The following is a 26,769-nucleotide window of genomic DNA, read 5'->3' as shown; positions in this document are numbered from 1 at the left end:
TCTTTAAAACAATCCATTCATCTGCCCACCTTTTTTCCTAACCCTAAAAACCCTAGTGAAAGGGTTCTTCATTCCTTGGATGTGAACAGACAACTTGGATTTTATCTGGATAAAACTAAACCTATTAGGAAATCTGAGCAGTTGTTTTTTTCCTTTCATCCCAGAGCACTGGGAAAACCGGTCTCCAAACAAATTATTTCTACTTTGATTGCTAAGGCAATTTCATACATTTATGTCTACCATGGGAAGACACACACTACCTCTGTGAAGGTTCACTCCACTAATAGCCTCTTCAGGGGGCTTTATTCAAAGGTCTGGACACAATTTTGGAAGAAGCCACATGGTCTTCTGTCCATACCTTCACCAGGCATTACAAACTGGACACTATCTCCAGGTCCAGAGTGGGATTTGCTAGTGAAATCCTGGATGGGTTTATAGAAACCTCCTCTGCTCCATCCTCGCTTTCCTTTCCATGAGCTTTGATACGCTTCCAAAGGTTATGAATACTGCAGCATACAAGGACATAGAATAGTTGTGTAAAATCTTACCATAACCATAGATGCCCTTTTGTTCCATGTTGCAGTATTCTATCCCACCCTCATACCCCCTTTGTACTTGCTGTTTACTGGATGATGTTCTATACCTCATATCCTTGGACTGGTGTTCTGACTGGGGCATTCAGTTCTGAGGAATGGTACGTGCTGATGTCATCTTTATGGCTTACATTGGCTGCCTTGCTGTGTGCAACGTCACATGTACCATGCTGTAGCAAACGTTTTTTGTGTACTGGCTGGATGTTTGGGTTACCTAGGCAGGGAATCCCAAATCTATGGTCATGGTAAGATTTTAAACAACTATTCTTTCTGGTGGAAGAACTTATTTTATATCAAAAGATTAACAGTCAAATTAAGATTAACTTCTCACATAATTTATAGAGGATTTTTTTCTGTGCCTGCTTGACATACCACAGACACAGAGATATCTGTAGTTTCCCCTGTCAGGTGCTGCTGAAAATCTTATATGGATAATTTGTTCTACTGACATCAGGAGCTCATCAACTGCTATAAAAAAGACAGAGAGATGTGAAACTATTTTCTATTGTAGAGAGGAAGAAAACTTAAACTGATTCACAGCTGCATCTAATGAAGCCATGCCTTTCATAGCAAAGCAGAGCGATTAGATCAGTCAATGGTTCAAAAACAGTTGTCACCTCTTTTGACAAATTTACATAAGCAGCATCACAGTATTGAAATGTTAAGCTTTAAACTTTTGTTGTTTATACTAGTTTACATCTTAAGATGACTTAAATGTAGTGTCAAAGATGTGTGTAACATTTAGAGAAAATCAAAAATATTTTTCTTGTAAAGTATCAACACATTTACCATTTTCATACCTTCCCACAACAACAGGACAAAGCTGCCCAAATCAGGACTTCTGTACAGTAAATGAGACAAGTGTCAACTAGGTGCACTGATACTGTTAATATGAAGGTCTTTAATGCTTTCTTGTGACATCCTTCCAGAGTGGGATGCATATTTGAAGCACAGATCCTTGAGAAAGGGCATCCTCCACTGATTTGAGCCAGTCTTTATACAAGTGGAGTGTGTAAGCATTTTCTAGTCAGCAAAGGAAATGTAAGAATTGATGGCAATCATGATATACAGCTGAATCTACTTTAGCTTACATGCATACCGCTCAGCCTGGAAACCTCAAAAATCTGGACAAGGCCCGTGAAAAATAGGTACAAATCTGTATGCTGATTTAACATCTAATGTGCATACATAGTTGCATAACCCCACCCACTCCAATGGAATTGTGGGATACCAACTTTCAAACGAAAATTAAAGAACAGACAACCAAAATATGGTACCAGAGTCCCCCTGCAGCCATTCCAATGTTCCACTACCTGGCTATTTCACCCCCATTCACCATAAACACTGTGTGCATACTACTTTACTTCTACAATGATTGTTTGGATTTTATTTTTACATTTTACAGCACAACAATGCACAAACGCTGCTAAAAAAGCAATACTGTCTCGCAATGAAAATAGACTTGGCATTAAAACTTCTCTCCCCTTGAAACTCGCATTCATTGAAACAGCATTGAAACTCACACCACATCCAAAGAAAATTCATCTGGCCAGTGGTGGATAAAGATTACCTTAGGGCTGTTTTCAAATCATTGGCCTTTGCACACAAAACAAGAAACATACATGTATTATTTTCTTTGATACACCTTCCTGACTTTATTAAATTATATTCCTTGTATAATACAGCATACTTGTTAGAGCGCATTTTAAATTTATTGTTTGAACATTTTTCCAGTAAGCTGTACTGTAGTATATGAAAGAAAATGCATGACCCAATAATGACAAAACTGCCCAATTCAGAACATTTCCATCATAGAAGTCTACTTCCACACCCACACTATATAAATAAAATGACAGTAGTGTAAGCCATAGGCATCTTGCACAGCTTCTTGCACTTATTTTCAATTTCAGTTTTTTTTAGGGGGGGGGCAAAAGGTCAAAACCAGGGACATATTTTAAATATTGCTTGTATAATTTTGGAAAGTTGCTAGAATGAAATGTTGTTTTGCCACCATGCATTTCACTGGCAAGTCTTGAACCTGGGACCCTATATACGCTACAGTCAGGGCAACATACCACTATGCCAAATCAGCAGTTTCCTGAAAAATAGGAAGACTGAAACTTAATGGCTATCATTTAGTGAATTCAGTTTTCACTTCTCACCATAGCTGTCAACCTCTTAGCACAAAAAACCTGGGCACAGCTCATAAGTGGTATTGGCGGCTAGGGACTTTAGGCTTTTTTTACTTGTACCCATGGTACAGGGTTTGAGCCTGAGTACCTCTAGCCACCAGGTGTATTAAACGAGGGCATTTTCACACTCACTCACTAACTCACTCACTCACTCAGTCTCTCTTCTGAGTTTTTCTAGTTTTACCAGATTTAATCATTAACGTTATCCACTGTAAGTGAAATCACATAAAGATGGCTTCTTAACCATATAGTTTCCCAAGGATACAGATTCCACTTTCACTCCTTACCAACCCCAAACGGTTGGCCAGAACTGCCCCGAAATCAGTGGGCAGAGGCTCAAAAGCAAATTCTTGCTCTATTAAGTATCAGAGCTATTCATCCTGTTCCAGAAGAGGAACGGGGCCAAGGTTTCTACTCAAGACTTTTCCTGATCACCAGAAAAGACATCTCCTGGCTTCCTATACTCGACCTATCTATCCTAAACACTTTTTTGGTAATTCCAAAATTCAAGATGCTAACTCTTCAGCAACTGCTTCCTATGCTAGGCAAAGATGCCTGGTTGGCAACACTGAATTTAAAGGAAGCTTACCTGCACAGCCCAATAAGGGAATCCTGCAGAAAATACCTATGCTTCAAAGCAGGCTACAGGCACTGTCAGTTCTCTGCACTGCCATTTGGCTTATCTACTGTGCCCAGGGTATTCACAAAGTGCCTAGCTCCAGTCTTTGCATTTTGCAGGCAAAGAAATATCCAAATATAGCCATACCTGGACGATTGTCTAATTCAGGCAGAAAACCAGGACACACTACTGAATCATCTGGCGTTTGTACAGAAATTGCTAACTTCCCTGAGGTACACTATAAATAAAAAGAAATCACATCTTGTACCTTGCCAACAAATTGTATTCCTGGGAGCAAGCTTGATCACAACTTCCCTGATGGCTTTTCTCACGCCAGAAAAACAAGTTCATTTGACAGCCTACTTCAAACTACTGGCCACAAAGAACCAGCTATCTGCAAAAAAAAAATACTGCAAGTCCTGGGGTTCATGGCCTCCTGCATTCTACAAATTCCATATGCAAGACTGCATATGAGGAAACTACAGTGGTATCTAAAAAGCCTATGGTGTCAACGTTCTCAGAATCTAGAAGCAATGATTTCTGTCATTCCTTGTCTGCAGATAGAGTTCCTTTGCTGGGCAGACGCCTGTCACCAAAACAAGGGACTGCCATTCACTCTACCCCCTGCCACCCAAACCCTAACAGCAGCTGCATCAGACTATGCATGGGGGGCCCACTTGGCAGGGAAGTGCATTCAGGGCAAATGGAACCCAAGTCAAATGCACCTGCACATCAATCAGAAAGAAATGTTAGCTGTACAGAATTCTCTGACAGTCTTCTAGGACGACATCCTTCCAGGACAATTAATGGTAAAGACAGACAACAACACCACCACTGTTATGTGGTACATAAACAAGCAGGGGGGAACCCATTCATACCCTCTCTGCAGACTAGCCATGGCTCTTTGGAACACAGCCTTGAGCTACCAAGTGCACCTACAGGCTTACTTCCTGCCAGGAAAGCTAACCACACTAGCAGACGACCTAAGCAGAAATCTCATGGGACTACACAAGTGGAAACTGGAACCAAAGATGTTCAACATCTTGAGAAACAAATGGGGGAGCCCAGATATAGACCTGTTTGCCTCCCCCCAGAACTACCAGTTGAAAAACTTTTGCACAAGGATTCCCCACAAACAAGCTTGGAAAGTGGATGCCCTGTCCTTCACCTGGAAAAACCTATTGGTTCATGCATTTCCCCCTCTGCCCCTCCTCTCCAAGGTATTACTAAAAGTCAAACAGGACAAACCAAGGATGATACTGATTGCACCAGACTGGCCACGCCAACACTGGTACCCCCTTTTGCGCATTGTGTCACTGCTGGCACCATGGCATCTGCATCACACCCCTGTCCTGCTGTCACAGCAGGAGGGCCAGATTTTGCACCCACAGCTTCAAACCCTGAACCTGGCAGCCTGGCTATAATTACCTGATCTTTCTGTTACTACCCTTCAGTAAGCAAGTGTTGGATGTCATTCTGGAGTCAAGGAGGCCTAATACTAGAAAATCCTATGCTGAAAAATGGAAAAGATTCTGTTCCTGGAACCAAACTCAGGGGATGGGCACAGCTGCGCCCAATTTACCTCAGATTATTCAATACTTAACTGAGATGCTGCACAAGGGCCTTTTCTTTTCCTCCATCAAAATTCATGCCTCAACCATTTCAGCTCATTACAAAACAGACCCACCCCTCGTCTCTCATCCACTGCTGAAGCAGTTCCTCAGAGGGGCCAAAAACTTAAGACCACCCAGGCGATCCCTTACTCCAGCCTGGGACCGCAACTTTGTATTGGGAAAACTCACCCTACCTCCCTTTGAGCCAGCTGCAAATGCAGAGTTGAAATTCCTTTCTTGGAAAACTGCCTTCCTTTTAACCATCACTGCAGCTAGAAGGGTGTCTGAATTACAGGCCCTCATGGCAGTGGAGCATCATTTTTTATGCAGATAGGGTGTCCCTCAGGACCATTCCCTCCTTCATGCCCTAGGTGCTATCCAGTGTTGCCCTTAGTCAGTCCATTCATTTACCAACCTCCTTTTCTCATCCACAGAACAAAGGGGAGCGAATGCTGCACTCCTTAGATGTGCACAGACAACTTAGATTTTATTTGGAGAGGACTAAACCTTTAAGGAAATCTGAACTGCTGGTTGCATTTGCTGCAGGGGCAGGGGGAAGGCCATTTCAAAGCAAACCATTTCTAAATGGATAGACCGTTGCATTCATTTCTGCTATAAGCACCATGGAAAGCCTACCCCACAGGGGATTTAGACCACATTCAAGCAGAGCTGCATCTACCTTTACAGCCTTTCTCAGAGGTGTCCCTACCAGGGGCATCCTAGAAGCTGCTACCTGGAGTTCTGTACATACCTTCATCAAGCAGTACCATTTGCCAATTTTCTCTAAATCCACTGCAGTCTTGCAGGGCCTTAAAGCTGGTCCTAATGCTATCTAATTTCCTCCTCCCATCCTTAGCTTTGGGAATCTACCCAAATGTGATGACTGCAACAGTGAAACACGAGGAACATAGTGCAGTTGTGTACACTTACCATAAATGTAGATGTTAGAGTGTATTCACTGTTGCAGTCCTAGTTACCCTCCCTCCAACCCCCTGACTTCTATTGGCTATACCTCTGTTCTTGCTTACTATGTTTAAAGCTTTTTGGTGTATTTGCTTTTTTGTTGGAGGTGTAACCTTATATATATATATATATGTGTATATATATATATATATATATATATATATATATATATATATATATATATATATGTATATAAATAATTGCTTCCCATTATGGGGGCACCTGATATCTGGGGCAAGAAAAACTGATGTAATGGCGTTGGCTGCATGCTTTATACCCCTGACTACCTTATGCCTTACCAATGATGAAAACAGGTAGCATCATTGTATTACCTGCAGGACGTGCACCTTTGGTGTCACAAAAGGCCCAATACAAATTAAACATTTAACATATAATTCTGCAGAAGGAATCTGCCTCAGTGGCATTTCTTTATGGAAGTTGTAACAGGCAAAATAGCATGAAGACTAGACACAAAGCTGCAACAGGCAAAACAGCATGAAGACTAGACACAAAGCAAAAAAAAAATGGTACTGAAACTTGTAAAACTAATAAAATACCTAGTGAAAAATAAAACAGTAAACCTTGATAAAACATTTAAAGTCACAGATAGGAAACAGTTTCCTCAAATAACATAAGTTAGCAGCCTTGGGCCCTTTGTAAGATGGGAGCTCTCTTACACTGAGAAAAAACTTCAGGCTTTTATAAGGACTATGCTTTACAGGAGTGTAAGGGATAGTATTTGCAACCCAGGAATATGTAGTGGGCCAAGTAGTCCCAACGAGTCCTATGGATAGAAGTCTTTAACTTTAACTTTTCTGTAATTAATTTGTGAACATAAAAGGCAAGTATGGTGTAATCTACCTGCCTGTTCCGCAAACTAAATATGTAAACAAGTATGGTGTGAATATCAGCATCTGTTGCACAACCTCTGCTATGGGAATGTCAGAGAGATTATGTACACTAACATTTCCTATTGCAAGTGGCTATGACAAAGTATTATTAGGTGCAACAATGTATGCTGTTGGATATCAACTAGGCTAAATCTGTACATACACACACACACACACACACACACACACACACACACACACACACACACACACACACACACACACACTCCTTCCTTACTTGCATGGAGTCTTCATTCTTTCTGGCCATTCCTGCAGGTCCGATTCCTGTTCCCTGAACATAAATAATCCATTAGAATCCGGAGTGCTGTTGCCATTCCTGAACATAATCCATTCATTTGTTGCTGTTCCCGAACATAATCCATTCGTTCGTTGCCGTTCCCGCTCACATTTGAACAGCCAGGCTAGCTGGAAATGTGTGAGCTCCTTGAGCTCAATTCTGATAGGCTGGTAGCCCTGACGTAATCATGCATGTGATGACGTCAGCTCAAACAGCACGAAAAATAAAAAAACAAAAGAAAAAACTCGGAAATGAAGGGGTGCCACTCTGGAATCGTGGCACCCCCTCATTTGGACCCCAAAACTCGGTAAAAACAAGCAATTCAGTACAGTTGGGAGCTTACATGTTTTATGTGCCCTTTCATTAAAACCATTAGAAAAGAGAAATCTGAAGTACTTTTAGATATACATCCATTAAATAATGAATGAATATAAAAATCTTTCCACTGCTACCACTGGGGAACAGAATTACTTTCAAATCCTTTCCTTTTTAGTAGCAGCTGTCACTTATACATGAAACTGTAACGATCCCTCAGAGCAGTGACAGTTGTAACAACTGTGAGGGAAAAGTGTGAGGGGAGGGGATGGTCAGTTCATCTTGATCTACAAAAGGATACTTAATTTAGCCACTTTTTGATTGCAGCTGTATAACCCTAGTATACTGTAAAATAAACCCTGAAACACACACACAAGGGCCACTTAAAAAATAAAAGAAGCAGTGCTTTTACCGGAGGTATACAAGATGACAGCAACTGACACTAATGCCATTATATGTCAATGACATCATATTAAGTAGACTTGAAATAAATTATGGGAAAGAGAAAGGCTTAAAGAAAAACAGGATCATGTTGATGCATCAAAGCCCATTGGCAACTATTTTGCAGCAGACATTAAAATTTTAATTATAGCTCAGAAAACAGAGTGAAAAATAAGATATTTTTAGTCTAAGGTGGAATTTTCCTTGAAATGCAATTCCACATATAACATGATTCCACTGCATAATAACTACATTTGGTGCTCAGTAGAGGGCATCATTGGTCCTTCCAGAGGCAGCAAGGCATTTTGCCCCAGTATTGGGTCTTAGAACACCTCTTATATGTCTAAGGGTGGCCAGTTATATCCACATTGTTGGCTGTTAACTACTTTCTGGAATGTTTGCATTGGGTTTGATGTTACTACTTGTATAACTGTCCTTTAAGTGCTTTAAAAGTTTAATACAGTGCTTTTTCTTTCCCTTCTATGTTCAGAAGAATCATCTAGATCTAGTGTCGGAAGGTTTTATCTTTTGTTGCAGTTCTCTGTAATTATGTTTTTTACGATTCATAAGGTAAATCCATCTGATTATTTAATCCTGTTTTCCTTCTTGAACGATTACCAAGCTTCAGCACCCCCTCCCAATTCTTAATTATCGTCTAGCTGTTCTTGCTTTGTTTTATCTCTGTTATCCATGCATCTTGCTTGCCCACCTTCATTGCACACAGGACTTTACAAGATAAGATGGCCTGCACATAATCCTTGTTAGTCCACTTGTTTCTTTTTATGTGTCACTCCCATTCATTTGGTACACCCACTCTGCATATTTCCTGTCCGTCTTTGTTCTTTGTCATCTCTGTTCTTAGAACATTTCAGTGCAGCAGAACTACTACTTTAAGCCGGTATCTTTTTATAGCTTATTTGGTTTTGAAATTTCTCAATTGTCTTGTCCATTTCACAGTAGTACCTTTTTCTTCGTTTAAAATAAAATTAAATTAAAGGTTTTTGCTTTTGGGATTATTCTGTGTTTACATTATTTGTAGACCAAAAATTAAATGCATTTCAGCCTGGAAGTACTGGTGTGGAGGTCAGTTCAAATATAACTGGAATTGTGCAAGTTTTATGACTGATTACAGAGCCACTTGTTTTGACAGACTTTCTGAAAGTAATTTTAAAGGCGTTATTGCACTGACATTTTGTTCCTATTTGCAAGTTGCGTTGTAGTTTTTTTTTTTTTTTTTTTTACCCTTTATTGGATGCTAAGTGACATTTGTACCAAGTAACTGCTTCTGTCAGAATGAACTACTTTATTTCTATTTTTCAGAAGTAAGACATTAAGTGCTTTTACAACACTGAAGGCAATATTCCCAAAGAAGGAACATTTTATTTTGACCAGCACTGCTGGATTATTAGTGGTTCTTATTATGTTCCCAGGTCTGCTTTTTTCACCTTTGAACAAGATAATGGATTTGAGTAGTGCTAAAAAGGGACTATATTTGAAAATGAGACTTTAGTAGCTTTTTTAATGCTTGTAGAGTCTCGCCTTTGATGCCTCTATGTATAGAGATTGTGTATGCAATTGCTTTGTATGTTCCACTGCCTCTGTTAAGAGCTTTTTCATCTTTGTCACATAAAAAGAAGTGTAAAACATAACATTTGAAGTGACGTTGACATAGCTGAGCTTCATATCAGACTCCACAACATGTGAAGTTTAAAAGAAGTTCAAAACTTTTGTCAGTTCTGAAATGTGCCATGATCAAAAATAATTTGTCACAGCTAACTCTGTCATTAGTGAGTACACCTGACTCTTACCTTTCATTGGATTGAATGAGGCTAAAGAACTGTTGCTTCTCTTGGGAGAATGAATGGATTAATGAGGTGATAGTGGGAGAAGTTTGATGGTCATTGTGGGGTTGGAGCCTCCCAAAAATGCCACTAGTACAAAGCACTGGTAAGTGCATACTGTTGTATAGGTAGAAAACTTCATAATGTTTAAGCATTAGTTTGCATAAGACAGTGTTTGTCCTGTTATAAGAAAATGTGAATTTTTCTTCATTGTATGACAGATCTCAATAAGACAACCTGGCGGTCAGTGATTTCCAACAAAGAAGTGTTCAACATCATTGGTAAAGGTTACAAGTACCAAATTTAATAAGAGGTGTTCCTTTTCTAAAAATGATAACTCCCCCTCAACCTATGACTGTGCCAAGGCACAGCACCCATTTTTCCTCAAGCCCCCCTCTGCACTCCCCTCACAGTTTAGTTCTCAACAAGATGCCCTGGCTGTCGGTGGTTTCCCACACATGGGTGCTTAAAGTCATTGATAGAGGTTGTAGGTGACAGTGAAAGGAACATCTGCCTCCATTTAGAGGGTTCCCCCTCACTCACCAGTCCAGACTTGTAATTCTGTCCTATCCTCTGGCAAATGCTAGACTCTGGGGTCATAGAACTAGGCCATTCTCCGGAGAGAATGAAAGGTTTTTACTCCAGAATTTTCCTGGTTACCAAAAAAAGAGCTGGACTGCTGCTTCATGGTGGCCCGTATTGACCCTGGACTTGAATGATGTGTATCACAATATCCCCGTTGCTCTCTGCTTAAGGAGATATCAGAGATTTGTTGTCTGGTTCACATCATCAGTTGGCTGCATTGCCTTTTGGACTATCCACTGCACCTCGGGTGTTTACTAAACACCTTACTCCAGTAGCAGCCCACTGCTGGACATTTAACATCCACATTTTGCCTTACTTGGATGACTTGCTGATCTGTGCAGAGTCTGTATCCAGGTGTTTGGAATCACTAGAGAAGGTCTCTTCCTTACCCTGTTGGCTATGGTTCAAGTTGAACATTCTGAAGTTGTGTCTGTCACTCTTGCAAAGGCTTGTCTTCCTTGGATGCTTAATCAACTCCAAAAAAAGAATGGCCTTTCTTCACAAAAAACAAAGTTCTGTCTTATTAGTGTTACAGAAATTCTGTAGGAGGAACATCACCTCAACAACAGAATTCCTAAAAATTCTAGGACTAGTAGTGTCCATGATTCTCATAATACCTTTGGCCCATCTCCACTGGAGGAAAACGTCAATGGCATGTCCAGAATTACTGGCATAGCACTTACATTTCCTTGAATATCATTTACCAGTGCTACCTTTCATCAGATGAGAGCACAGATGAGTATTGATCCAGGACTTCCTTCTTCCCCCCTGTTCTGATGCAGTCTGTCCAGACAAATTTGTCTGACTTTGTTTGGAGAGCTGTGTCAGTGGTAGTGCAAGTGCAGCCCACTTGGGGGGGGGGGGGGTTGCTGAATGGAAGCATATCATCCGATTCCTCTTCTGGAAGTTTTGAACACCACCACAATGATGTGGTATCTCAACAGACAAGGTTATACCCTCTGTGCCTGTTGGCAGTGATGGCCTGGGAATTGACTTTCCAGCATTTTCTGACTCTTCAGTCATCATACATCCTATACGGGCAAAACACTGTGGCAGGCAGACTAAACAGATCCTGAGCAGACCTGCATGAGTGGCAGTATGAGTTATTGGTTTTCTAGGATCTAGTCCAGCTGTGGGGAAAGTCTCAAATCTGTTTGCCTCCTTTCAAAACAGACAGCTGGAAGAATTTTGTTCCAGACATCGTGCAGCCATGACTGGAGGGGAGAGTCATTCTCATTCCCTTGGACAGGAGTGTTCCTGTATGTGTTTCCACCTTTGTTTCACTTATTCATAAGGTACTTCTAAAGGTTCCGAAAGAAATGCTAAAGTTCATTGTGGTGACCTGCTATTGGCTCAGGCAATCTTGGTTCTCCCTTCTAATGGTACTGGCCAAGGGCAAATATCCACAGACTTCCTACACTCTGGATTTGCTCACACAGTTTCAGGGGCAACTGGTGCACCCCAGTTTGGAGCTACTACAAATGACAGCCTGGATGATTCAGTCTCGACTCCGTTTAGGTAATTGTTTTATGAGGATGTGTAGCAGATGTTAAAGGAGGACAGAAAACCAGCTACTGGAAAATCTTATGTTCACAAATGGATGAGGTTTTCCAAGTGGTGCCTAAACGGGAACAGAGGGTCCCTTGATGTTAACATCCGTCTGGTCTTGAACTATTTGTGTGAAATACTTTAGGATGGCTTATTGTATGCATCCGTTAAGGTGCATTTAGCTGCTATCTCTGCTTGTCTGCCAATGAATACCCCTCTTTCTTCTCTTTTGGTAAAACAGTTCATGAAAGGAGTATTGCATATGAGACCTCCTTGCAAGCGTATTCCTCCTTCGTGGGAGCTCATCTCTGTTCTGGAAAAATTGATCTTAACACCTTTCTAACCGGCTGCTCAGGCCTATGTGAAGTTCTTAACATGGAAGTCTGTTTTGCTTATTGCTCCATCTGCAGGGCAACTCTCTGAGCTCCAAGGCCTCATGGTTGGACATCCTTACCTGATTTTCCAAAGAGAGAGGGTTGTCTTGTGAACTAAGCTCCCTTTCTTGTTGAAAGTGGTCTCAGAATTTCCAATCAGTCTATTATCTACTTCCAAGAATGTAAGTGTAAGGGAGACGGAATACTTCATACCTTCGATGTGCATCAGCAGTATAGGTGCTACTTTGACCAAGCAAAACCCTTTAGGAAGACTGAAAGGCTTTTTATTTACTACAGAGGGACAAAGAAGGGTCAGCCCGTGTCTAAGTAAATAATTGCTAACCAACATGGCAAGGGGAGTCCAGGCAAGGTAAAAGTGCATTCCACCAGGGCCTTTTCCTCTTCAATGGCATATTGGAAAGGATTGGACTCTATCCCTACCTTTATGAAGCACTACAAGCTAGATTCCATTTCTAGATCCAGAGCAGGCTTTGCTAGGACTTTTCTCCAAGGCCTCCTGCATCCTTAAACCTTTCTCTTCCCAGGTGGGGTAAACTTTGGGATTTTACCCATATGCCAGTAAGGCAGTATGTTTGTTAAACATTCTACAGTAGCATATAGCATAAGTCCTACTTACCTGCAACACTAGATGTTTGTCAAATGTACACTCCATTGCTGGCAGTACCCACCCACCACTCCCCTTTTATGGATGTATATTGTTTGGTGTTGCTGCTGATTTATGCTCAGCAGCCTATACTGCTGTGGGTGTGTTTGTATGTGTGTGTTTGTGTGGTTTGAATTTTGGAACAGAAGGTGTTCGCAAAGCTTGTATTTTTACCTTTTCTTTCTGCTGAACCCTGAAAAACTGAAAGTGTTCTGTTTTTAAAAGGCAGTCCTTTTACTGGCACATATAATTTATTTTATTTTACATTTGTTTACAAGGAAAGTTTGACTGGGAACAAAGCCCATTTTCAGTGGAGGACCAGGGAGAGAAGCTCCACAACAGTTTACAGCAAAACGCAATGAGTAAAAAGCATGCAGCATAGCAAATAGTAATATACAACAATAATATAGTTTATAAAAATATATAGGAATATATACAGTATGTATCTGTGAAGATTTGCAATGAGTAGATTTTTCATATTCAGGCTTAATGAGATTTACATTGAGAGGATTTTTTTTTCCTTCAGTCAAATTTAGAGATTTACATTGAGAGGAATATTCATAGTCAGGATTAGTGTGCATCAGTTGACGTTATATAGGTTGAAGGGTGTATTGTCTGAAAAAAAATAGGATCAGTACATTGTTATGCTTGTTAGGTTCCAATAAATGTAGCAACTTATTACAGTTGAAATATATAGAGACTGGATAAAGAAGATATGTGTGTGGTGGTGGTGAGGGGGTAAAATTATTATGGTGGTGTTTGGGGCTAGGAAAAGGGAAAAAGAAGGGTTTAGTCTATACGTTAATGTGTGGAGGGAGGATGGGAGGATAAATAGGGTTATGCGTATGAGAATATAGGTTTAATTATGTAAGTTTGATATTACTAGTAAGGAATATTTATATAGAAAAGTAAGAGACGTGGAAGGTAGGCAAGGGAAAAAGTTGTAGGATTTAACCAGGAATATAACAAGAACACAACCAGATGTTATTCGTGTTTCACTGTTGCAGTCATCACATTTGGGTTATCTGCCTGCAGGTAGCCCTCAGCCGGCCTGAATTACCAGAGTCTTAGATTCCTGCGTCGGATGCTGTCTCTTCTTCCATGAAGTCAGGTAGTCAGGGGTATAAAACATCCAGCCGACGCCATTACATCAGTCTTTCTTGCCGCGCGGTGCCCAAAGCTGAAGCAGTTGGCAGACTCCTGAAATTTTCATTTTTGAGTTTCAGAACCGAAGTCTTCAAAAAAGCGAAGTACCCCGTTGGGGATCCTTTTTCTTGCTCTTAACCGATGTCAGGAAAAGTTAACAATTGTATTACCTGTGGAAAGCAAATACCTCATAAAGATTTTCATTCGTACTGCATTCCTTGCTTAGGCCCAGACCACGATGTCCCTCGCTGTCGGTTTTGTGCCTTGTTCAACCCCCGATCTATTCATCGTCGGGCTATATTTGCAGCAAATTATTTTGGTACTCGGTATAACTATCCAGAAATGGCTTTGGTAAGCCATTTGACTACAGATATTTCGAAAAAACATAAGGATAAAGACAGATCGCATAGGTCCAAAACTGTCGGGCTTTCATTTCTGAGGATGGTACATCTGGACATCACCTGTATGCCCTACATTATGCGAGGTGCTTATGAGTGATGTACAGCGTACCTTAAAGCAACCTAAGCCTTTTGTATACTGGCTAGACGGGCTACCCTAGGCAGAGAATCTCTAATGTAATGAATACTGCAACACTGAAGGGAAGGATATCTACCATTATGGTAAGATTTTACCCAACTGTATTTTCCAGCTCAGAGTCACAAAATCCTGTTATTTTTGAGCCTCCCACACACTTTGCACTCTGACAGTTTCCCCCTTTGCAAGTAAGGTCCGAAAGGTTTCGCTCACAGAATGGCAGCAGGGATAATGTGGAGACTAATTATGTGTGCGAATTTGGAAAATCATAACATCACATCAAGTTACAATAATTATACGAAGCCTAAATATGAATAAAAACCTTCCAGTCGTTCTCCGGTAGATAAGAGTCAATAAGGTGACATGAATTCTCCAGGAACGTAAATTACACTCCACACTTTATTTTTAAGCTTAAAACATCCAGCTTTTCATCAGTGAAAACCAACTTTCTCGGAATGGAAAACACGTCATGAACATTCAAAACCTTGCTTCGTATAGTTTTCATTTTCCTTGGTCTGTCGTAAGTTACAATAATTATTGTTTTTTGGTGTCACCTGTGAGAAATGTCAAAGGGAAGACTGAGGCAGGGGTCCCAGTCAAGGACATGGACAGGGCTGACACAAATAAATTTGAAATCCCCAATTTATAATCCCAGTAGTTTCATTTTGAAAGACACTCTCTTATTTTTATTTATTTGACATTTGATTACCGGGAAAGTCTGACTGGGTCCGGGGTGAACCCATTTTCAGCAGAGGTCTGGGGAGAAAAGCTCCAAAAATGAAACACGTTATACGAATAAATGTAAAAAAAAAAATGAATACAGAAGTCAAGTGAATAAAAGTATAAAATGAACATGAGCAAGAACAAAATAAAAATATTAATTAGATACAGGTAGGAACTATTACAATAAATTATAATACATTATTATAGGAGAAAAAGATTATAAGACAGTAATTATACGATGAAGGTAGTGACGATCAGTGAAAAATAAATGGGAGAAAAAACAGGGTGAAGGATGAGAGAGGAATTTAGAGCAAATGGGTTAACTTGGTAAAGGATGAGGGAAATGTAAGAGCATAGGGAAGTGAGCTAGAGTTAGGTTAAGAAAGTAGTTGGGGTATGTGAAAGGAATAAGGCACGGAGATATCAGAGAGAATTGTAAGCTTATTTCAGTGAAGAAATAAAAAGGTGGTAAAAGGAAGAAGGGAGTAAGGGAAGGAGACGTGTATTGTATATTCTGACAATTGAATAGGTGGTGGATAATAGGTTAGTAATAGTAGGTAATAATAGGAATTACTGTATGTAATAGTAGGTAGTAATAGGTAGAATGATATAGTATCAAGTAGGGGTTGAGCAGGAACAGAGCCATGCTTTACTTAAGTATTGTTTAAAGTGTTTTTAAATGAGAGGAAGATGTTTGTTCTGATGCTTGTGGGAAGGTTGTTCCAAGCTTTGTCAGTTGAATAGGAGTGTAGGGATTTTCCAGTAGTTTTGTTGGGCTTGTGTACAGACAGAACTTGTCTTTGGATCTTTGAGATCTATTGGGGAGATAGAAAGAACAGATGTTAGAGCAGGACAGGTGTAAGAAGGTAAGTCTGTGGAAGATCCAGCCATTTTAATGATTGAAATGCAAAGCAGTGATGAGCAGAATATGAAGAGTTTGTGGCAAAGTTTGCAATTTTATTATAGCAGGCTTCCATGTTTTTGTAGGAGAGTGGTCTGTGGATTAGGAAAGATATTGGCACCATACAAGAGGGAAGATATTAGCAAGAGTGATTCTAGTAGACGGGTTAAGGAAAGGTGAGTGTTTGTAAAGCATACCTAGTTTCTGGTGAGTTGTTTATTTTGTATATGGAGGTCAAATTTTAAGTCATCAATAATTACACCTTGCAGCGTGGGACAGCTTCAGTCAGTGTGTTATTTAGGGAATGAATTTTGAAACTTGTTTTATATTTTTTAGGTGTTTGGGGGCAAAGAGTAGGAGTTTAGTTTTGTTAGGATTGAGAGGCATTTAAGAGTTAGCCAGAGTTCAATGGATGAGAAAGCTTCTTGAGTAATTTTTTGGAGGTCAGCTAAGTTATTATCTGTGCAGATAATAGTTGAATCATCAGTATATTGGATTAAAGAGACTTGGCAGGTGGATGAATGTAGGTTGTTTATAAAGATGTTAAACAAAGGAGGCCCAAGGATAGGAGCCCTGGGGGTGCTCGTCTGTGATAAGTAGTGGGAAGGAAGAAAATGAGCCATGCCATTTTACTGACTGTTGTCCATCTGAGAGGTAACTTGTAAACCATGCAAGGGAGATGAATGTGAGACAAAGTGAGGAAAGTTGGTATAATAGCTTAGCATGTGAAACTGTATCAAATGCCTTTGAGAGGTCTAAAAATACTGTGGATGCAAGTTGATCAGAATCTCTAGCATGATTGATGGTGTCAATGAAGGATATTGGAGCGGTTGCAGTTCTTTGATTGGGTCTGAAACAATGCTGGGTAGGGAAAGGAAGTTGTTATGCAGCAGGTATTTAATGTGGTGTGTTTGGATACACTTTTCCAGTATTTGAGACAATGGTGATAAGATAGCAGTGGGGTGGTAGTTAGATAAAGCATTTAACTCCTTTGTGTAGTGGGATAATATAGGACTTTTTCCAGATGCTTGGGACATGAGATTCAGTAACTGATCTGTTGATAAGAATACTAACTGGGTAAGCTATGGCTTCAGCAGCAAGCTTGAGGTACTCAGCTGGGAGATTATTAGTTGAATTAGTACAAGGTTTGAGTTTTTGTTTATGAACACTTAATAGGTTTTGATTTTCAGATCTGAGTGTTCTATTAGGTATGTAGGGGGGAAGGATGTCAGAAAGAGTGGAGCATTTAGTAGGGTTGAAGAGAAGTCTATGGGCTGTAATCAGTTGAAGATAGTCTAGTTAGTTAGGTAATTCCAGCCACTTTAGAGAGTGGAGGGCTTCACAATGATGGGAGGAGTACTTAGAGTTGGTGGCAAATGTGGATATTTTGTTATAGCAGGATTCTAACTTGGAAGTGAGAGAGGTTGACAGGTTAGTTACCAAGGGAGAACCATACATAAGGGAGGGAAGGAAGGAAGTTCAGGCAAGAGTATGTCTAGAGTGGGGTGAAAGGAAGCGATTGTTCCTGTAGAGTATGCCAAGCTTTTGATGGGTTTTCTTTATGTTTTAAAGGATATTAGTTGCTTAGTAGAATGATAGCCATGGGTCTTGATTGATTTTGATTTTAGTCCGGCTGGGAACCAAGCTGTTACATATAGCTAAGAATGTGGTATTAAAATGATTTACAACTTCATCTAAAGGAAGAGTTTTTAGGGTAGCCTTGTTAATAGATTTTAGTATATATAGAAAAGATGTTAGATTAAATTTAGATAAGTTACAAGTTGACTTATGCAAGTGGTTTGTTGGGGGTATGTTTAGATATTCTGATGGTGTAAGGGGGTAAGTGGTCATGTAGTGTGTTGGGGAGGGTACTGGTTTGTGTAAATTTACTAGGGTCAGACACTAGGATCCATTCTTGGTGGTTTTTGACATATCTCTTAGGGGATTGTTGTGTAAAGCTATAGAGGTTATTTGAGTAAGCAGGAGAAATTGATGTACAATTTAGCCAGTTTATTTTAATGTCAGTGAGAATGATAGTCTCCTAGGAAATGTGTGTTGTAATCCAGTTTAAGATATTTTTAAGTGTGGGGATGTTATGTCCTGGGGGAATGTAGATTAATACAATACATAGGTTTTTTGAAGTGCTCACTTTTAGAGTGGTAATGAGAAGCTCTGCATTATCAAAATTGAGAATGGATCCCGAGTACTTGGTTATTGTCAAGTGAGCAGTGTGGAATAATGCAATCCAACCAGCTTTTTTGTGTAATCTATGTAGTCTAATCATATTATATCCTGGGGTTAAGAAGTCAGAGTCTTTTAGGACCTGGTTGCAGCTGCTCGTCTTACTGCAAGAAATTATCAGTAAGGACTAGCAGTTTTAATGAAGTTTTATATTTTTCATTAAATAGCAAATTCTATATGTAGGGATATGAGATAAAGAAAATGGGAAAATGCTGAGCGAGTATGTGTGAATGTGTAATAGCAAACTGTTAGATTGTGAAGTGAACTAAGCAGAGTGTGAATAGAAAAGATAAAAGATTTTTGTTACAAGACTATTGGAAACAAGAGGGGGTAAAAATATAATAGTAGAGAATTGCCAGTTACTAAGACAAAGAACTTAAAAGAGAGCATATTACAGTACAATGTGAGTAAGTGGTGGAGAAGGAGATAAAGGGGAACTGTAAGGAGTACAATTATGTCTCAGTTATGTGCAGGATAGCCAAATATGGGTAACAAAAACAGTGCAGTTTAAACAGCTAAAATGTTAAACATACATCAGCAGGTTACAGGCAGTAACGGAACAGCAAGGGTCCTCCATATAAATGGAGCCTCAAAGCCTCTTCGGCTGATGTTGAACTTGGGGTTAGTTGGTGAAAAAATAGGGCTGTTACCCTGTTCAGCAATCGCACATCACGGTGGACAAAAAGGGGATCCTAGCTTTAGCTGCAATTTGTATTTTAAATAAAAGATTTTCATTTATTCCAGCTCAACATGCCAATCTGGTTGCTGTTTTGAGGGATTTATCCTTGTATACACATAAATTAAATTTGCAGTATATTATGAATAATATTGTTAATACAGAACCTGAGAGTTCGCATTAGTTAAGAGAGCATGTAAACCCCAAATTTAGTGTCTGCACTGCATACATTTGTTCATATTTGAGATAAAGAAAATAGGGATTTATTGAGTGCTAAAACAGCTTGCAAGTGGTATAGCATCACTCCCACAGAAATATTAGCCTGGAGTTAAAGAAGTGATGATTCAGTCAGAATTATGAAGGCAGACAAAGAGAGTGGGGTAGTAATTATGGGTGAAAATACTAATTAAGAGAAATTATTTGAACGATCATCTGATCCTGTTTCTTATGAAGTAGTTTCAAAGTTCCAGATGTTAAAACAACATAGATGATCAATATTAAAATCCCAAAAAGGGAAGGCATCTCTGATCAGTATTAAAATCCCAAAAAGGGAAGGCATCTCTGATCAGTATTAGCAAGAACCTTCGATCCCTCATAAAATCATCAAAGGCCAGTTTCAAAAGAAAAATTGCCCTAGACACTAAAGATAATCACAAGGCCTTCTTTAGTTATGTCAGGAACATGGGCAGAAACTCCCAGGTATGCTCTGAATTGTTGCATAATGGTACAAAATATACTGAACCTACAGACATAGCCAACATCCTGGCAGACAGATTCAGCACAGACTCCCCCACCCCCTCCCCCCCCAAAGGAGCAAATGCCTATCCCAACTGAATGTAACCTCCCTGACATCACAGATGCACAGGTGAAAGCTGCCCTCTCCAAAGCAAAAAACACAGCATCTATGGGACCGGACGGTGTCCCAGGCTGTCTTACACGAGCTCCAAGAAGAACTGAACCCTCACATTAAGTCACTGTTCAAACTTAGCCTTACTACAGGATATGTACCCAAAGAATGGCATACAGCTACAGTGGTCCCACTCCACAAAGGTGGTCCCACAACAGACCCCGGAAACTATCGCCCCATAAGCCTGACTAGTCTGTTCTGTAAAGCTATGGAGCGTATTATCATGGAACTCATAAACAAAGACATTGGGAGCCTCCAGACACTGGACCCTACCCAATTCGGCTTTGTTAAGGGCAGATCTTGCCTCTTACACCTAGTTGATTTCTTTGAAACACTTACCAAAGCCATAGATGAGGGCAAGGTAGTCCACACAGCCTACCTGGACCTCGCAAATGCCTTCGGCACAGTACCCCACTTGGGCATCATAAATAAGCTTACCAGCTTAAATATCAACCTCTATATCACAAGATGGGTTGTAAACTGGCTCAGAGATAGAACCCACATGGTCAGAATCGCAGGTGCCATGTCCGAATCCAAACCAGTTACAAGTGGCGTCCCACAGGGCTCACTTCTGGGACCTCTCTTCTTCGGTATATACTTCTCTGAGGTTCAGGCTAACACGGGGGAATTATGGCTGACAAAGTTCGCAGATGACTGCAAACTGGGGGCCATAATTGAATCTTCAGCTGACACAAGCATCCCCCAAAAGGGTCTCACAGAGACGGATGCTTGGTGCCAGAGCCACGGCATCAAGCTAAATGCTAAAAAGTGCATATTCATCCCCTTTGGGAAAAACAAGGTGCCCACAAATTACCACATAGGTGGTAATCCATTACATACGGAAGAAGTAATTAGAGATTTGGGGACCAACGTAGATAGTAATCTCTCCTTTGATAATCACGTTGCCAAACTGGTTAGAAAGACCTTCTATATAGCCCACCTTATCACGAAAGGGTTCACATCTAGATCAAGAGAGGTCATTGTGCCCCTCTACTCGTCACTCATCAGGCCCATAATTGAATACAATGCCCCTTTTGGGATGTACCTTACTCGACACCTGCAGCAACTGTAGAGACCCCAAAAGTACCTCACCAAGAGGATCTTGGGCTACAAACAGATGTCCTATGCAGCTCGACTAAAGAAACTCCAGCTCTACTCAGTTGCTTACCGCCTACTCAGAGGCGATCTATGCCTGACGTACAAAGCCATGTCAAACCCAGAATTGATGGACATGCTCCACCTCAAAAAAATCCAAGTCCCTTAGAGCTACACGCTCCAGGGACCTAAACCTCAGCACAGAAATAAATAGGACATGCTGGAGGGACAGATTCATTTCCCAGAGGCTCCCCTCACTCTGGAATAGAATCCCAATTCATGTTAGACATAGCCCCTCGCTGACCCTCTTCAAGCGAAATCTGGACGCGTGGATGGGAAATCGCAAATTCACCCCTGGGATCTCTTCTGTATCCCTGCTAGACAGAGGCACAGTAAACTAATCTTAAAAGGGTACCTTCTGTGACCTACTTTACAGAGGCACAGTAGGCTAATCTAATAGGGAGGTGGAAGCCAAATACACTCTGGCTAGGCTTATAAATGCCCTAGGGCAGATAGCCTAGTATCTACCTATGAACCTATATATTGACAGTTTATTGTAATTGTTCACTGTTGTATTGGCAGGATCTTTGGAATCCCCAAGATGCATAAAAATGTAAGTGATCCATTGTGTGTAGGTCCATTGTGGCAGCAGCACATATTAAGACTGATCCTGTTGTACAGTCTACCAAGATCTGATGTTGTCCATTTCATTCTTCCTGGGATCCAGCTCTCGTGCTGCTCCCTGTACCCATAATGCTCTGCTCTGTCACCAAAGCCACAACTCTCATTTGCCGCCTTTGCGAGCAGTTTTCCATAGCCCTCGAGCAATTTTAGGTTTTGTGAGTAGTAGCAAAATTTTCTGTAATCTTTATTTTAAATTTCTTCCCTTTCTTTTTTTTCCATTTTTTTCAGGTTTTTGGTGGCATTAGGTTGCCTTCTCTTCTACCATATTAAATAGTAACCTTCTTTGCCATTGTTGGTATTCCCCTTCTGCCCTTCTTGTAATGGTATTTTTCTGTTACAGTTGTTGGTAGTTTAAACTTATCTGCTGTTAGTTAAAAAAAATAAAAAGTCTTCGTGTTTTCTTGTTATTGCTCTTTTTTTTCTCTGCCACCATGTCAGAGAAACCCGCAGGATTTAAAAAGTGCACTTCTTGTGGCATAAAATCCCAAATTCGGATGCCCACAAGGAGTGTGTTTTTGTTTAGGGGCTGATCATCAGGAATCTAGTCTCAAGATTTGTTCAACCTTTACTCCCAGAACATTAGTAGATCAACACAACAAGCTCCTTCAGGGAGGAATTCTACAGTCTACTGCTACATGTTCAGAGGCTCAAATCCCCCTCTAAGTATAGTAAATCAGCTCCCCTGGAGCATAGGAAATGTTCTCCTCTGAAGTCCCGTAGGTCTTCCTTGGAGCCTCCTTCAAAATCTAGAAAGAATTTGGCACCTACGCTTCTGGATCCAGAGTCCGGACCATTGGATCCGAAGGCCCCAGATCCTAGACCATCTACTGCAGTCATTACAATAAGCCTGACTGCTGTACTCTCGGATACTAAATGGGTTTATGTCTATAGGAGTACTACACTGGAGTATTCTGTACAACCCTTTTCTCCTACCCTGCCTTCGCGGTTGCTTCAGACACCCATGAAGCACTTTAGGCCTCCTTCCACTTCCTCCTCTGTCATCCAGGAGCTTGTTGGAAGCAGACGTGGATAGGATGATATGAAATTTTCTCAGAGCGCAAACTCATATGGGGGTCTTACCAGCTCCATGCCCTACTGGATCCATGAGTATGTCTACAACTTCTACAGCCATATTTTCTCCTTCTCCAATACATGATCCATGATCCCTGAGGGATCCGGTGTTGTCTCTGAGGAAATTCTTTGACCAGTTTTGCTCAGATGCTGTCACATCAGAATGAGCCTTGGAAATGAAGTGTCCGCGTCTGGTCTGAGGGAATGGGCTCAACTCTGATTTTGTCAGTTCCATCCCTTCTTTTCAGAGCTTCAGCCCTCGACAGTTCAGATCCAGTTCTGCCTCCAAGCCCCGATCTGCGGAGGCTGTTGGTCTGCATTCCTCAGGGGTTTTGGCTCCGAGGACGCTGATTGGGGTTTCTCCGGCTCCGTCAGCCTTTGAGGTGGTAGAAAGGGCTTTATCTTTCCACAGAGAACTGCCTTCTTGAGTTTCGGATTCAACTAACTTCCCCCATCGGGTGCTAGCTCTGTCGCCCAGACCTATTTCACAGGGACAGCCAAAATCAATAAGTGTCCAGCCGGTTCCTGTGGAGGAATTTCCTCTCTCTTCCAAAGCTTCACCTGAGCATCCCACAGAGGAGGCTCACCAAAAGAAAACATGTAAAAGGATACACATTGGTTCCCCTTTGGGAGCCTTTCATAGAGGATACCTATTTTGGTGAAGAAGAGAGGTCCCCCAGGTCACCACCTGATGACATCTCCGTAGGAGATATTCTAGAGATCCTGAAACAGAAAGGTGGTTGGTCTTCCCAAAACCCTTTGCCAGAAGAATTAGTATTTTTGGAGTCTTTTGGATTCTGGTGCATGTGTGTCTTGGGTCCCCCCCCCCCCCCCAGCTGACAGACTTTTTGATTTAGTTGCCCGTTGGGCTTGGAAGGAGCTGGACACCATTGAACCCATCCTGAAGAGACGCAGAAAGTTTTTGGTACCCCCCCACCCGAGAGACCGTACTACATTAAAGGGGTCCTTGTAGATGCTGTGGTGGTGGCGGAGGTGGCCACTAAGGAGGAGCTAGCAAAACAGAGCTCTACTGTCAATTCACCTAACAGGTAGTCTAGAGCATTGGACAGATTTGGAAAGTGAGTTTTTGCCTCGGCAACTTTTGCTGTGGGGTCACTTAATTACCTGGCACATTTCACTCGACTTCAGAGAGATTTGATCAAGGAGCTTTCGAGTACTCTTGAATCCATGTCTTCTGAGGATTTCAAAAGAACATCCTCTCAACTGGCCACTCTGTTTTCCATATACAGTGTTTCAAGGAGGCTGTTCTTTCACACAGCTGAAGACACCTCACAAGCAGCCGTTTCTGGCATTGCCATAAGGAGACATGCCTGAATGCTGCTTTGCAAATTTGCAGAACCTTTTAAGATGTCTCTTATTAATGTCATCTTTGATGTCACTTCCCTGTTTGGAACATCAGTTAAAGAGATGCTGACCTTGCAGTGAGCAAGAGAGAAAGACACTGCCATAGGAATCAATTTTTCTACACCTCAGTGAACCTTTTCTAGGAGTCAGAGAGGCAGTACGAAGATGTGGTTCCGCAAATCTCAGGGTCCATTCCCAAGGTCTATGTATTGACAATTCCTCCAGAGGCATGGGGGAAATTTCAATGGCAGACATCGCCCTAGAGGCATAGGAGGTCTGCAAAATCAGGGCTGTAAGGATTCTTTCTCGGACAAGCCTTTTCAGTGCTCTTGAAGAGCTGTCTGACTGTCCAACTCTGGAGGCAGTCTGGGATTGATTGTCCTTGCACCCAGACGTCTGGGCAAATATAACACAAGATACTTGGGTGCTAAGCATAATATCCAGAGGTTATTACATACCATTTTCTTGTCTTCCTCCTCCCAAAAGCAAGAAACTTCCCGACGTTACATGAAGTCCAGAGCAAGACAGCAGCACAAGAGATTCTGAAGCTGCTAGATGAGTCATCCAAAAGGTCCCTTCAGACCAGATAGGATTCAGAACTTATTCACACTTCTTTTTAGTGCTAAAGAAAACAGGGGACCTGAGACCTGTTCTTGATCTAAGCAATTTATATCAGTTTGTAAAGAAAGCAAAGTTCTGAATTGTCATGATCCAGTCTATTCTGACTTTTCTTCACAAGAATATTTGGATGTGCTCTGTAGATCTTCAGGATGCGTACTCTCACATCAAAATAAACAGGCAACCTAGAAGACATGTTCTCTTTTGGCTGTGAGCCAGTCATTACCAGTTCAGAGCCCTGCCCTTTGAACTCATTACATCCCCCTGGGTGTTTACCAAGTGCATGGCAATGGTGGCAGCCCACTTGAGACTCACAGGATTCCAGGTGTTTCCATAACTAGATGATTGGCTCCTTACTGCCCTCTCCAAGCATCTACGTTTAAACACCAGGGACTATTTGCTCCAGATTTTCAACTCTTTGAGCATAACTATGAATCATGCAAAGTTAAATATAAACTTAGTACACAATCTGGATTTCATTGGTGCTCATCTAGACACAACAAATAGCTTCCTTACTTCAGCACCATATCTCTGCGATAAAGACTCAAGTTCATTTTCGTCTTATTTATTCAACTCTTCCGGCAAGGTCAGTTCTGCAAGCACTAGGTTCCATGGCAGTGGCCATTGTATTACTTCCTTTGGCATGCTTTTTTATGTGGGTTCTGCAGTGGTCACTAGCTGTGCAATGGTCCATTATGTACCAACCCCTAGCCTATCCAGTCAAGCTCAGCCATATTTGCAGATGACACATCAGTTGGTGGGTGCAATCTGATGATCAACATCTAGGCAGACTTTGTCATTCACCCCTATGGCCACAATGACTATGAACTCTTCTCATTTGGGGTGTGGGGCATTTCTTGGGAAGAACGGTGCAAGGAACGTGGTCTCCCCAAGAAATCAATGTACTGGAGATGAGAGCAATCCTATTAGATTTGCAGGCCTTTCAAGATGCTCTTCCCTTCAGAACAATTGCATTTCAGACTGGCAACATGTCTAGTCTAGTATATCAACAAACAAGGAGGAACCCTATTTACCCCCTTTGCAGGAAGGTAATGAGAATGTGGGAGTGGATGACCTCTTCAGACTGTTTTCTGATTGTTATGCACATTCCAGGGGAAACCAGCATGTTGGCGGACAAGCTCAGTAGATGCATTCTAATGCTCAGCGAGTGGTCTCTCAATCAGTTTGTGGCAGAGATGATCTACTGACATTGAGGAAGGGCTTGCTGAGACCCGTTTGTCACTCTCCTCAACAAGTGCAACAAGTACTTCTTTCTGATCCCCCCTCAGGAAGAATCACAGAGAGATGACCTGATTCACGCTTGGTCCCTGGGTCTCCTTTATGCTTACCTCCTTCTTCCCCTAATTACCAAATTCTTACAGAAAGCAAGCAAGAATTCAGTGATCCTCATTACTCCTTTCTGAACTCAGCAGGTACTGAACTCAGCAGGTATGATTCCCCCTTCCTGTGGTCTCATGTTAGTTATCTTCCATGGATACTGGAGCCCACTCTGGATCTCCTGTCACACCCATTGAGAATTAAATATCCCAACATTCAAGCCCTAAGATTAACTGCATTGTAGCTTGTACTGTGTCAACAGTGATAAAAACACTCTTTATTCGAAGAAAAACAATGAAAATGTTAAAAATACACAAAATTCCCAGCTGAGATAAGTACTTTTGGCTTCTTGAGCCTTCTTCAGATCATAAATAACAAGTGCTGGGTAAAACAATATATACTGTGTTGCAGCCAATCCAGTGACTTAAAAGTATTTTTATCCTATTAGCAGTGCACCTCTCAACTCTTAGTCCTTGGTCAAAAAAAAAACTCTGCACAAGATCTAGCTTCCAATCAAAATCCTTTGCTGCTGCT

The 26,769-nt window shown here is 41.2% G+C and overlaps 1 protein-coding gene across 1 annotated transcript in view; it reads left to right on the top strand.

The window, feature by feature from the left end:
• MRPS5 (mitochondrial ribosomal protein S5) overlaps positions 1-26,769 on the top strand; it is a 1,107,643-nt gene that overhangs the window by 492,705 nt on the left and 588,169 nt on the right. The window lies entirely within an intron of this gene.

The sequence above is a fragment of the Protopterus annectens genome, chromosome 1.part2 (genome assembly GCF_019279795.1).
Source record: "Protopterus annectens isolate FY-2018-M chromosome 1.part2, PAN1.0, whole genome shotgun sequence".
Lineage (NCBI taxonomy): Eukaryota > Metazoa > Chordata > Ceratodontiformes > Protopteridae > Protopterus > Protopterus annectens.
Note: the sequence above shows the minus strand (reverse complement) of the source record. Positions and strands in the feature narration are given on the sequence as shown.